At 38.5% G+C, this 15,417-nt stretch overlaps 1 protein-coding gene across 7 annotated transcripts in view; it reads right to left on the minus strand.

The window, feature by feature from the left end:
* The window catches only part of DENND1A (DENN domain containing 1A), a 361,583-nt gene that overhangs the window by 271,771 nt on the left and 74,395 nt on the right, over window positions 1-15,417 (minus strand). The window lies entirely within an intron of this gene.

Raw genomic sequence — 15,417 nt, forward strand, 5'->3', positions numbered from 1 at the left:
TTTCCACAAGTTTTCATCATTATGTAGGGAGTGAGGTTTTGTAAACAATCTTTACTGCTCAATTATTGTTATACTGCACTGCAGCTAGGGCTTGAGGGGAAGAGAATCATTTTATGGCATATACACCATATACTTTTATTTTTTAAATTGGTGCCCGCCCTAGATATCTCACTGGCAAAGTTTGCTTTACTAATACATTAGTTGATTGGCTGTTCAATTACTAACAGATGCAAAATTTTCATGAAGGTACATTCACTTTTACTAAAGTAATTAAAATACATGGCAAGAATATTTTAAGAACAAGTTGTTAGTAACTTATTTTAAATCTTCTACGTGGTTAGAAGTTTAGGTAATTTTAATACTTTAATGTGACTTTATATTTTTAAAGTGGAGTACAAGTACAAATATAAATTTGAAATGCAAAAATAAAACAAGCCACTAACATAAAAACAACAGAATACTGAAAGTTCTAATATGCACTCAGTTTTGAAGGGAAGTTTTCAAATTCACATACAGATTAATATAAAATAATTTTAAGGGTCCAGTTCTTTGATACTGGTGAAAAACATTACTCACATGAGATTATACACTTGAACATGTTCTCAGTATGCTGTATAGACCACAAGAACATCTCTCTGATAGGAGCACACTATTTAATAGTTGGCTGCAGATGTGACAACCAGAATTAAGCAGACTATTATCATGGATATTTTATTTTAAAAGTTCATCTTTATGAGTAAAGTCATTTAAAGATAAACTTTCAGGAGCTTGGGTGAAGGGCTAATAGGGGACTAGTTAAGGATGTTAAGAAGCAGGTAAGCGATACAAATTATATTGACTACACAATTAGTTGATAAGAGACCCCACTGCAGCTCCGCAGTTTAAATGTAGCAGGAGCTGGATGCGCAGGCAACGTGGCTCCTATTACATTTAAACAACAGTACCGCAGTGAGGGAAGGTCCGGAACCCGGCACAAACCAGGACTTAGCAGTCCCAACTTGCGCTGGGTCCTGGACTGCTGCGGCTCTGCATTTTAAATGTAGCAAGAGCCGCCCAGCTCTTCCTACATTTCAACTGCAGAGTCGCAACAGGGGTAGATCTGGAAGCTTTTAAGCCAGCTCCCCCAGCACCAGCTCCTGCTTCCCACCCCAACCCTGCCTTGCTGCCTCTGTGTCAGAGGTAGCAAAAGTGGGGGGAGCAAATAGTCAAGTAGTGACTCCAGCAGTCACTTATAGCCTGCGGACTAGTATTCTCATCTAAGCTACAGTTGCAGGTAAAACATGCGATCTTGTTCCCATCTGAGAAAATTCTATGTTGAGCATATTTAATTTTTTGCCTTGCCCAAGGTTTATCTGGAGACATGCACAAACCTTGCAGACACATTTATCAAAATAAATGTTTTTTGGATTTCATAAAAAATGATTAAAATCACCAAAAGATATAAAGGAAAATTATCATAACAAATGGTTTACCGTCTTGATTTAAAATGATGGGATCTCTTGGTCCCTCATGTACACAAAAGACCTTCCTAAACCCCCAAGTACAATTTCTATTCCACACTTCCTTTAATGGACACAGAGAGCCAGGTGAAGAGCAGAAATTTTTTACTAAGAAATTCCAACCTACATTATCCATTAAAATAATAAGAACAGAAAAACGTAAGAATGTCCATACTGGGTCAGACCAAAAGATCCATCTAGGTCAGTGTCCTTTCGTCGGACAGCCGGCAATGCTGGGTGCCCCCAGAGGAAATGAACAGAACAGGGAATCATCAAGTTATCTCACACCTGTAGCCCATTCCCAGCTTCTGACAAACAGAGGCCAGGGACACCATTCCTACCAATCTTGGCTAACAGCCACTGATGGACCTATCCTCCATGAATTTATCTAATAGTTTAAAAAAAAATTAGTCAATGCCAAAGTCCAATAATATTTATCAAAATTGATATATATTTCTTACTTCTTACTTAAGCAATATACTAGTGAAAAGGCTTCACATGCTCATCATTCTGCATCAAAAACCATCCTTCCAACAAACTTAATTACCTTGTATATCAGCCAATATGTTTCTATTAAAAGCCAAGATCTGCCTGCAACATTCACCTAAGGCACTTCCCATGGAGCAAATAATATTTTAATGATTTTTGCTAGTGCTTTGATATCTGAGTTTTACCTCCACATAGAAGTCATCCCTATTAAACTGCAACTGTATAAAAGTAATTTCAAACAGGACTATACACAACCCAAGAACAATTAATACTCTAAAAACACTAGCCAAGAGGAGATTTTTTTTAAAGTACCTTAAGCACCAAATGGGGGAGGGAGGGAAGAATCAAAGGGAACATGCTGGGTACAGCAGACCAAGAACTGAGCTAAATTTTTTTCATATGCCCATTCAAGTCTGCATGTCCTTTGATTGGGCTAAAAGCTGAATAGGGTTTGGAAAAATTATTCTCCACCACTCAGTGAAATCCAGACAAGGATTTAAATAGGTGCATGTACTTAAAAAATTTCGGTTCTTGCTACACTCTTTGCACTGTAGAATGCTACTAACCTGATGAAACCAGAGGTAGCCATCTCTTGTTGCAGATCTGCCAGATTTTAACTAAGCACAGATTTTGCCTTCCTTAATCACTGCACCAACCAATGCTGTCGAAACGGACACATAAATTGTGTTCTTTTCTCAGAGGATCATCACCTGATAGATGCAACAGTACTGCCTGCTGACCAATGAAGCTACTTAAGGAAACTAATACATGAACTAACCAAAATAGATTGCAAATGTTTAATAGTGCTTCTCTATAAAGGAGATGTGATTGCCATAAAACAGGACCACATCAACACTATAAACTTCTGCCAGTGTAACTATGTCAATCAGATATATGAAGAGGGTGTAATCCCTGACCAATCCAGCCAGGTGTTGACATAGTTATGTCAGCAAAAGTGTAGTTATGTCTGCATAATTTACTTCATCTGGGATGGCTGGAAGAAGTGCAGTTTTGTTGGCCTAAGAGCTATCTTCAAGAAAGGCAATTTGCAGGTAAAATACACCTGTATACTTACATTAGCACAGCATATCTAATGTATACATGGTCCCAGATACATACTAATAATGTTTACCTATGGAGATCAACAGTACTGGGATTTGAGATGACAGTATTCTAAATCATTTGAAATGGAAAAATCTCACAAATGATTAATTCAACATGATTACATGGGTTATCAGAACCTGAAAGTTAGTGTATCTTTTATATTGACTGTCCAATTATAAAATTTGCCACAACACTAAAACTATGAGAAACTTCTATAATTAACTCTCTAATTTGCTTTTGCTCAAACGGTCTCTGAAACCAAGAGCTACTTACCGACAAATTCAAAACATTTTATGTATCGTTGAAAAATTAGAGTTGATTTGTGACCAAATAATCAATCTTTGGAAATGGTAGATTTACAAAAATATATAGGGATATTAGGGATTTAATCTTTAGGGATAACAAAAAAATTAGTAAAAAGCAAGTAAATAATCAACACACAAACAGCAGATTACCTTGGATTTGCTTTGGTTAAACTCTCCAACATACCACATGCACTCTGTGGCAAATATAAACTAAGTAATAACTCAAAATACAGTGAAAGCTTTATTCGGCACTCATGGAGAATGGGGGTTGCCGGTTAATTGAATGTGCTGGATACTTGAGTTTATTGCTCTGCCTCTGCCCCCTACACAGAGGAAACCGCAGCGCCCAACTCCTGGCCCCTTGGCAACCCTTATCCTTCTCCCTGAGCCACAGAGCTGTCCTAAGTGGCAGGCAAATGAGTGGCCCAGCTGCCCGGGAGCCCTCTGGCAGACCAGGCTCCAGACAGCTCCAGGCAGGCTGGGGGGGGGAAGGAGGCGCCTGATTATGAGCAACTGCTGCTGGCTGTGCCGGCTGTCAGAAGCCCCGCAATGGCTGGAGGCATGAAGTTGGCCAGCCGAACAGGTGGCAGTCAGGTGCATGCACTTGAAGATGCAGGGGTATAGTGGTTAGGGGCAATGCCAATTAACCATGTTTTTCAGATATTCAAGTGCTAGATAACAAAGCTTTCATTGTATGTGAAATAAAGTTACAAAAAAAAAACCACATTGGCAGTGAAGCATGATTACCAAAATCCATAATTTAAGCAGCTTCAACAAGTAATCCGCACGTGATTTTCTAAAAATCAGGAAAGCAGGAATCATAGAACACTAGAACTGGAAGGGACCTTAAGAGGTCATCGAGACCAGTCCCCTGCCCTCACAGCAGGACCAAGAACCATCTAGACCATCCCTGATAGACATCTATCTAACCTGCTCTTAAATATCTCCAGAGATGGAGACTCTATAACCTCCCTAGGCAATTTATTCCAGTGTTTAACCACCCTGTCAGGAAGTTTTGCCTACTGTCCAACCTCAACCTCCTATGTTTGTGGACTTTTAATCAAATTAGGAGTTAACATCCCAGAGAAACTGTATAAAGCTGAGTACATGCCTTTTTCCTTCCTTTCCAGTGTAAGTAAATATTGAATTAATATTTGCAAGGAGAACATGACTGTTTCCAGTTTACTCATTGATTGCTTTAGCATCTTAAAGCTGAGCTATAGAATCAGAATACTGAATACACTCCAATCTTATTGATATTGTTAGAATTTGTCATCTATTCAAAGACATTTTTTGTTTGTTTGAATAAAGATATATACCTAGCCATTTAAAAATGATAGGAGATAACTATTCATTGATAGCAGAAAACTATTAATTACCAGGGTCTCTGCACCATTTCAAAGTGGTTAAAACAGTGCAAAGTGGTTTCTGTACCCTTCATGTTCTGGAAGGGAGATAGGTGTCACTATTCAATTGGTTGCCCCTCCCACCGTTGAGCCTCTGCTTCCCGTACCCCCCCCCCCACGGAGATGGTGCTGGGGGGGGAGGGGGAGGGAGGAGAGTAGTGACTCGACTACCTGACAAGCGTAGGCTTATCGGGCAGTCAACTACTCAACGAACAGCTGAGTCCTGACTCGCACCTGGTCCCAGACCACTGTGGCTCTGCCTTTTAAATGTAAGAGCCTGGCACTTCTTACTACATTTAAAAAGCAGGAGCCGCAGCAAATCTCCTTATTAACTAGTTGAGAAGTCCATGGAAATTCCATCGACTGCTCAATTAGCTTACTAACTGCTATTTAACATCCTTCATCAGACCTTCACAGGCTGGATATTAGAGAGACAAGGCAGGCCAACACAGCAACAACAATACTGTGCCCAACAGGTCAGAGCAAATATGGTTGCTTGGCAGGGGCCCAACAGAGAGCTAGAGTCTCCACACTAAGATCTAGTGGCCTAGAAATCTCACATAAGATACAAGATTCCATCTCATTGGCTGGAATTGCAATCTATGAGAGGTTATGCTGACACCGCTCAATTTCAATACACTGAGGGTGGAGGAGGATGCAAATTTCACCCACAGAGCCTAAACTGAATTCACAAATTAAAATATTACTGTATTTTAGATCACTAAAGTAAGTAAGTTCTCTATGCTCTTCTAAAATGAGCTCATGAGATGTTTATAAACTACAGTAACTTTTGATAACCTAAAGAAAACCTCATACAGCCACTGAGCAGCCTATAACTAAACACATTCCCCTTAGGTTTTCATGTAAATGTATCTTATTTTATAGAGTTTACTACAACTCCTATGAATCATACTGTGGACAAGAAGACTGATCCTGTAGAACACTGTCAGCCCATTGGTTTCAATGGGAACCAAGGACACTAAATACATCGTCGAAAGTGCTAAGCACCTTGCAAGATCAGGCCCAAGGTCACCAAGAAGCTTGTTAATAAAGATGCTAAAATATAAAAGGTTCTGTATACCATGTGCTTTGCAGAACATACTTCTTAACAGCACTAGCTTGGCACATGTACAAAACCTGGCAACCTGCAGTTAAGCAAACTGCCTCTATATTCTGTCTGGTAGCAATTCACTTTAGTGTCTGTATGTTTTTACAAGTACTCTATGTACTACATGGCATCAGCACCATAGCTCTGTGTTTTAAATGGTCTGGGAACATTTTATTAACCATTCTGTATCCAGAGCCAGCCCAAGCTATGGGCTGGCCAGGCGATAGCCTAGGATATCCGATTGTAAGGGGCGCTACGCCGTGCTGCCAGGCCAGGCGGGGGCAGGGCCATGCATGCACCACGCGCCCAGGGCGCAAAAATGAGCCGCGTGCCAGGAGTTGAGCCACGCATGCGCCACGTGCCTGTGGGCGGCGCCGCACGCCTGGGGCGCAAGAACGGCTTGGGCCAGCTCTATCTTTCTTTGGAACAGAATACATACTGGAAAAAAGTACATTGCATTATATTTCTACTTTAATTCTTTTTCTAAACTGTGCTTTCATCACCATTTGAAAGCAACTTCAACAATGTACAGAGACTGAAAGATTGTATTATATGTGCAAATACTATAGTGTTGTCACCAGAGAGTCGGTAGACAAAGAAGGCACCACATACATGTTAATCAGTGTATCAACCACAAAAGGTCTGAGAATTTACAACCACCGCCCATCAACATTTAATTTTTATATAAATAAATCCCTGTACATCTTGATAAAATGCACTCAGACCACAGAACTCTAGAATACACACAGCCTAACTTAGATACAATGATTCTATGGAACTGCCACTTCTTAACACTTACTGTCTCATTTATTGTGTGTTATTACTAATCCTTTCCAAAACGGGCACTTGATTTCAAGATGGGTAAATATATATAATTAATTCTGCAGGAATCTATTGAACACACTACAGAAGTGTTCCCTCTAAGCACGGCTTCACAAGTGATTAATCTGCCCCGCCCACTCAGAGGCTCAGGGCTCCATACATGAAGCTGACTGACTGGGTGAGGCTGATTAATCACCTGTGAAGTTGTGCTGCCACACCACTTACAGGAACACTACACTATGGATCTACAATACTACAATGCTAATAGAGTATTGCATTTTTTTAAATCGTATCTTGGATACTAAACACACAGGCTGCGTCTAGACTGGCAAGTTTTTCCGCAAAAGCAGTTGCTTTTGCGGAAAAACTTGCCAGCTGTCTACACTGGCCGCTTGAATTTCTGCAAGAACACGGACGATCTCATGTAAGATTGTCGGTGTTCTTGCGGAAATGCTATGCTGCTCCCGTTCGGGCAAAAGCCCTCTTGCGCAAATGCTTTTGCACAAGAGGGCCAGTGTAGACAACGTGGTATTGTTTTGCGCAAAAAAGCCCCGATGGCAATCGGGGCTTTCTTGCGCAAAACCGCATCTAGATTGGTACGGACGCTTTTCCACAAAAAGTGCTTTTGCGGAAAACCGTCGGTGCCAATCTAGATGCTCTTTTCCGCAACTGCTTTTAACAGAAAAAAACTTTTCCGTTAAAAGAATTTGCGGAAAATCATGCCAGTCTAGACGTAGCCACAAAGTATACAAAGTACAAAGTAGCCCTTTCTAGAGTCTATTTATCAGAACTCACAGCTTTTTAGAATTAAAGGTCTCTTGATCCAACATTATTACAAATAAATTCCTGCAAAGTAAACTGAAAACATTACCCAGCATGCCAACCCTTTTTATAGGGTCAAAATAGGCCAGAGATATCTACTGACACATGTAAGACCCAATCCACTATGGACACTGTACCCATAACAGCACATAGGGAACCAGGTACACCAGGGGTGGGCAATAAGTGTCTTCCAGGCCAGACACAGTTCACCAGGGTTAGTCCCTGGTGGTCTGTGAGCATCCATAAGTACGGCTGCTTGCAGTTCCCATTGGCCATGGTTCACCATTCCCAGCCAATAGGAGCTGTGGGAAATGGTGACCAAGCCACAGTATCAATTGAAATACTGGGAAATTACCTCTATGCATACACAACTGGGTTAAGATGAAAACTTAGAACACACAGCCTCCTGCAGGGGTGGACAAGATGTGGCCCACAGGCCAGATGTCACCCACTAAGCCATTTGATTCAGCCCACAGCCCGCCCTGCCACCTGCCACACGATGCTACAGGAAGCCACCCACTGTTTTGAACAGCAAATGACTTTGCATGGTTCCTGATTGGCCTGGGGAAGGGAGGAGAGTGTGCAAAGTCTCCTCCCCCAACCAGGGGCACACAGTGCCTAGAGGAAACTGTCCCTTCCGCCCAAGGCCCCACCCTTTCCACCTGAGGCCCTGCCTTTTCCGGGATTGGAGCCAGCTCGCGGCCACTACGAACACTGGTGAAGTGGCCCCCTTGCAAAAATTATTGCCCACTCCTGGCCTGCTGGCAATTTGTCCTGGGCAATTACCAATAAATAAACAAACAGAATTGTCTCTGGATTTTTCCCACTGTCATTTGAGGCAAGGAAGAAAAGCCTTTCCAATACAATATCAATTAGGAATCTTACATTGTTCCACTTTAATCCTGCTCAGGCAGGGCCCATTGCAATCTAAAAACCTGACTTCAGTTAGGGCAGGTGGAACAAATTTACTGGCAGAAGCATGGGAGAGCAGAGATCCTGAAAGCCTTTTATCTAGCCTACAATAAGTCATGGCAAATCACTGGGTCTGAAAATTTTCAGTGTGCCATCACCAACACATTTACTTGTACCAAACAGAGATGTGAATGGGTAACCAGGGATGATGCTTACTGTGTAAGGGTTAGCTGGTTCCCTGGGAGCAGTCCCCCTGCCCACAGCCTGCCCGGAGCCCCGCAGGCAGGGTGCTGCTCCCACTGGGCTGGAGTGATCCCCTGCCTACGATCCTGCTTAGCCAGTTAACCAGTTAAACGTTAGGTTCATCTAGGCTATGTCTACACTGGCCCCTTTTCCGGAAGGGGCATGTAAATTTCGCCAGTCGTCGAAGGGAAATCCGCGGGGGATTTAAATATCCCCCGCGGCATTTAAATAAAAATGTCCGCCGCTTTTTTCCGGCTTTTAAAAAAGCCGGAAAAGAGCGTCTACACTGGCCCCGATCCTCCGGAAAAAGTGCCCTTTTCCGGAGGGTTTTATTCCTTCAAAGTAGGAATAAGACCCTCCGGAAAAGGGCACTTTTTCCGGAGGATCGGGGCCAGTGTAGACGCTCTTTTCCGGCTTTTTTAAAAGCCGGAAAAAAGCGGCGGACATTTTTATTTAAATGCCGCGGGGGATATTTAAATCCCCCGCGGATTTCCCTACGACGACTGGCGAAATTTACATGCCCCTTCCAGAAAAGGGGCCAGTGTAGACGAGCCCCTAATGTTTAATCTACTAATTGACTAACTGGGATTTTACATCCTTAGTACCAAACCATTGGGCTTGTACCAATGAAAGCTTTCCCCCCCCCCCCAAAGTTGCTCTCGGAGTCACCAAAACAACTAAACTTCTGTAGGCCTGGAATTCTATACATGTTCATAATCACAAATGTACATAGATGTCAATGAATAGGCTGATAGGGAATAGTCAGACAAAGATTAAAATTGTGCAGAAAGATCTATATCACTGCAGTTCCAAAGCAAAGTTGAAAATAAAACAATCCTCACAACTTTCCTCTTTTCTATATGTATTCTACAGGTTTAAACCACATTTTATATTGGGGAAAATACCCTGGACTTCCCCAGTTGAGTTTTAATTAATAGAAAGTACAGTTAGGGAGTTTAGCCAGTACTTACTTGAGAGAGACAATACATTTATTTTACACAGACTCCAAAAAGCTGCCATAAAATTAAAGTTCCTTGAATGCAGCTTAAACGTCAATTATGGTACACACATTTACAATGGTTAAAAAAAAAATCACATTACTTACTAGGATTTATTTTCAAATATTTTTCAGACTATTATTTAGGACTGTAAAGAAATAATGATGAACCTATGAAAGAGCTGAATTAGCGCTGAGAAATTTATGAACAAGCTAAGTAGTTTTAGGTCATTAAGGACTGGCTTTACTTATCCCTGACAATATTGAAATACAGATAATTCCTGAAAGCTTCTCAGCAATAAACCTGCAGATGAATATTAATAATCTGTAAGAATAAATGCGGTGCTAGAAGTTGTTAGGGAGTAACACAATTCTGAATGGAAAAAGTAGACATGCAGTTTGGAATGGTTATGTACCAACAGAAAAGTTACAGTCTTCAACTAAGAAAGTTTCATTGAGTAAAATGAAACTAAGAGTGTTTTATTCTCTAAAATTTATTTTTGACATTTAAAGAATTTTCCCGGATACTGTAAAATATTATTTGCCTGGTAAATTCAGAAGGGAGTATTTTCCGAGAGTGAATTACAAAAATGATGTGTCTCCACTTGCCAGAGATTGCAGCTTACATTACAAAAAGCAGCTGGTGACAAATCAAAACATAGTGGCCTCCTATAAACTATTATTTGTATAGAAACCCCATTCCAGAGAAGAACCAATCAGAAAGAAGTGTAATGGAGTTAATATGCAAAAATAAGAAAAACACACAGATCACATGCCTAAAATTAAATACTCGATTTCCTTTATCACTATTTCATTTTTGAGTGAAAGAGCCGTAAAAGTTATTATGATACAATAACCCCTCCCCTTGGAATTAAAACACACATTATAATACATAATTACAGCATCTACACCTGCAAGTGACGATCAAATGTGAAACATTTTACAGGAAGTAAAAAATTATTTGTTCTGAATGACAAAATGATACAATGTCCCTGTATAGTCAGGACAATACTCTGGCTTTTTCACCTTATACATATATTAGTCAACACAAATTTATAGCAAAGAAAGATGTTTGCATAACAAAGGTTATAAATTACCAACGTGTTTTATTAAATTAATTTTTCCCAAACTGAACATATATATTGCTCTGTGAGCTATGAATATGATATGAGACAGTATTTGGTGTACTTATTTCAGACAAATATTTAATATCTTAGTAAATAAGGGACAGTTGAAGACAATGAATACAATTATCTTCTCTTACAAAAACTTGCTCAACAAAAGCCAAAAACAGGACTTTGAAATTAGCTACAAACTATATAATCTCATTGTTCAATTTCATGGAGTTTAAAACACTACCTTCTCCTCCCCACAAGCCAAATGTTAATCCACGCTGTAACCTGATTTAATTTTCCAGCTGACAGGATGGGAATATGCTACAATGGCATATCAGTCAGCTATGTTGCTCTTTTACTCTCAGCTATTCCTGTACCATTTCCACATTTGAGTAGGAGAATCAAATGAAGAACTGGTTTTTAAGAAGCAAGCTCAACTATTTCTAAAGACAAAAGTTGTTTTTTAAACAACTGTGCAAATTACAAAAACAAGAAATGTTATTCTCTATTTACATATAATGGAATGGACAATTTTTTACAGTAAATCAGACAAAATTCACACTGAATTGTGATGCCTCTAATAAAAAGCAAGCTATTTTAGTCTGTTTCAGCAACAAATAACTAAGATACATTTATACTACCTTAATTAGTGTAATATTGATTTTTGCAATGAAACAAAAATTTGAAAGAAATTAGTTACTTTCATGCTTCCCCCTTTCTCCTCCAAGAGAAAACACGATAATATTTCACAGAGAAGCAAAATAATTTTTGAAACATATCACATACTACGGTGCTTATTATAATAGCATCAATAAAAAAAAGCTATTTAAACTTCTTTTGAAATCTGCCCTCTCCTCATGTGCTCTAATCAGTAAAGAATGCTTGTACTGGTCCCTAACCAGTGTGGAGAGTCATCTACAAATGTCAGCCAGGAAACAAAACAAACCCAAGTAGAAAGTATTTACCACAAATATAATTTGTTTTCAAGGAGCAAATTCATAAATGCTGAAAAGCCAATAATTAATAGAAGTTCTTTTCACTAGACAAGGTATCAAGAAAATGTAAAAATAACTAAAACCCTAAACATGACATGCTAACAATATGACTATAATATTTATCTATATTTTAATTTGATATAGTTACAACATCATAAAAATGATCATGTCAGAACTTAAAACCAGTAGATTTATGCAAATTGCTACTATCAACACCTATAGCAAGCATATACAATATTCAGTATGTGAAAGTACAACCCACCTGAGAGTGACAAACAATGGAAGCATTAGTAGATTACTTTTCAAACTAACATTCTAGCCTTCAGACAGAATCTGCATCTATGTGATTATTTATGCATAAATAGCAGGCGTTGACCTATTGTCTTCAGTTGCTGAAGTTATGAATGTAGTACAGCTACTAATTAAGTAAATCAACAAATATTTAATACATCAGTTGTTGTACAAATAATGAGACCATTGACATTAATGCAACAAAAATCTATGGGTTTCGGAATTGTGATTTTTTAAATAAAATGTTCAGAAGTTTTGCCCTGCAAGTACCAAAACATTACTTGATAACTCAAAAATGTTTTTCATATCCACTGTAATTAATATATAAGCAGTATATAAAATAGTGTCACAAAGATTCAACTAAATGATCAAGAAGTGGGAACAATTAAGAGAATAGAAGCTGTATTAAAAGGGAATAGGAAAAACCTGTTTGAGGAAAAAGGAAATGGAATTTAAAAGAAGTATTTAACAGTAGGCACGTGTACAATTCAGTAGCTTTTCAAGCAACTACTGATCATAAATTTTATTCCTATTGCACAATAGAAAAAAACCCCAAGATTCTTTTAGTTTTCACATTGAGTTTTGAGTTTAAAATTTATCAAGTTAAGTAAGTTATTTGATTGAAACTACAACCTCTTCATGACTTTTACTGGAAATTTTTTCAAAGATATGGACTATGTTTTTCCAAACTAAAACCAGTTTATATTAGTTAATATGACCAAGCATATTGCCAAAATTGACAAGAGATGTAATAGTTCAATTATGAATAAGTCATCAAAAACACAGCACTATATTTTGCATTATATGCCTTCAAGGTACATTTCAATGGACTTCTTAAAACAACACAAATACATAAGTTTTATAATTTCTGTATTTTTTTTTCTCTCTCTCTCAGGAAAGTGCATTCACATCTGTCTGTAAGTTCTACATACCATCATTCGTAAATAGCAATACTTTTCAAGTCGCTAACAAACAAAGATATGCATCTTGTGTCTTGGAACTCAATTAAATTTAAGTTCATTTTACTTGTCATAATTACAGCATTTCAACAGTAGACAAGAACTGGTCTCAAACAATTACTTTGATATTGAAAATGTATATTGAGAGAGAGAAGAGCAACCAGTCTGAACTTTATCATTATATGACTAACTTATTTCATTTTGGGGAATTCACAAAAAAAGTTCATTTTAAAGGATTATACTTAACTATATACTACCCATTCATGATGCTCTTATTTAGCTTATGAATACAAATTTTCAAGTCAAGAAAACACTGCAGCTTGCAAAAAAACTGAAAGACATATTTCTAAATTTACAAATAAAATTATAAAAGCAAAAAGAACCCAGGCTTGATCATTTTTCTAAATGTTAAATTATTATATAGTTTCCAGAAAGCTGTTAAATTGCAACAGATTCTCTTTAAGCAATTACAAGACTTTGTCAATAGAAATCAGAGTTGGAGAAGGCATGATGTTGTAGGAAACTGTCAGTACAAGAACTGCAAGAACAGTCAAAAGACTTAGTCACTGAGTGGAGAATACTTTGCCTGGTCCTGGCACAGACAGTCGTATTTTTTCTTTGCAGGTATTAGAAGATGAAGAAGAGGAGAGAGCACTGAAGAGCATCTGGATTGGTGGGAAGCTTGCTTTCAATTGAAGACTATCTGGGAAAGGACCATAAATCATTCAAAGCTATCACAAGATAAAGAAGAACTCTCATACTCCTATTTCTTATCTCCTGATTACTCCAGTAAGCCACAACCAGTAAAGAGCCTATAGAATGAAGACAGCATTGTCAGTAAATTCCTCCTTCTCAAATAGTGACTGCTAAAGATGTCTTTCAGCTGCTGAAGAGGTTCAACAAAAGGTTGCCACACACCCTCAATATGTCAAAGGCTCTGGAGTACAAAATTAGATCCTCAAGTAAATTTTCCAGCTGATGAACTAGCTCACCAGCCAACAACTTTCTGCTAAGGGTAAACCCCAAATGAGAATCTTCATTGCCTCTAGCAGCAGAACCTAACCTTCCAACCAATGGCCCTGCTCAAGCATACTGAAAGCCTCGTGAATACAATCTGGAAGATGAGGACTTCCAAACAGAATCAACAATCTCTGAGGATGTGTGTTAATGAAAGAGCTTTGTTTAACTTAGTGGAAAGGGGGGGGTGGACTTTCATTGGCTCTACACTGGGTTAGTTGGTAGTTTCAGGCCAGGTCTTATAAGTTTAACATTTAGAGAGAACTAAACAAGTTGAAGAGCAAAAGTATTTCCATTTTTAATATCAACCTCATGTTTATAATGAAGTGATTCCTTGTTTAATGAATAAGACCAATTTTTAATGAATAAGACCAATTTTCATAGGGCCTTCAGTCCTCAACAAGAGCAGGCCTAGAATCACCAGGCCAAAAAAAAAAAAAATAGTTTATACACAATGAAAATCGACAGGTGAAGAAGGGTACGTAAAAAAGAGGGTTGGAAAGACTAATCTATCAGAACAACTCTACCACAAAATATAAGATGTCAAGAGAGAGATCTATATTTATCCTCAACTATTAACATTTGTCTCTCAAATTCTCCTAGGGAATGGTGTAAGGTTAAATTAAAAATCTGTCTCCAATCCCTTCAATGAAAGCCATGCATTAGTTGCAATTAAGTCAGAATTCACAATACTTGCCTAACATGAAACAACAGTTTGGGACCTTCCTCTATATCACATCCCTAACTTCCTTTAGTTTATTCAGAAACAAAAAATAACATCTGGAAAGCACTGTTTAAAAACTCACTATTTTACAGTACAAAAGAACTTCTCTCATCCCAGTTAGAGTCCAAAACTGCAACGAATAAAGGAGAACCTGGAAGTTAGAAGCCACCAGGTATCTTTAGCATGACTGGGAATTTGCTGTTTATTTCTTGGTGAAGAAGCTAGAAGATCTGCAGCCTAAAATGCTTAAGATGAAGGTCAAGTGTGAACTTTTCTATTGTTGGTCAATTTAATTTTCACAATCCATGTAACTGACGCAAATATAGTATAGTATCAAGAAATTAAAAGGTAACATGGCCAATTTCAAGCCACATTTTAGGCAGGTTTTCTATCACATTTGACTGGTGTCTTCAAAGTAACTTATCCATTGCATGAAAAAAGATTTAATCGTAGCCTCGAAGAAATATTAAAATCATGGTTGGTAAACCTTCTGAGTGAACCCTACTGTGCACTTAAACAATCTGCTAGCTTTTTTTAATCCCCTGTTCTCCAACCAAGCCAGAAGGCATTACAGGAAATCCAAGATATCATATAGCTTCCTGCCATTTG

Source organism: Pelodiscus sinensis, chromosome 23, assembly GCF_052426305.1.
Source record: "Pelodiscus sinensis isolate ZL-2025 chromosome 23, ASM5242630v1, whole genome shotgun sequence".
Lineage (NCBI taxonomy): Eukaryota > Metazoa > Chordata > Testudines > Trionychidae > Pelodiscus > Pelodiscus sinensis.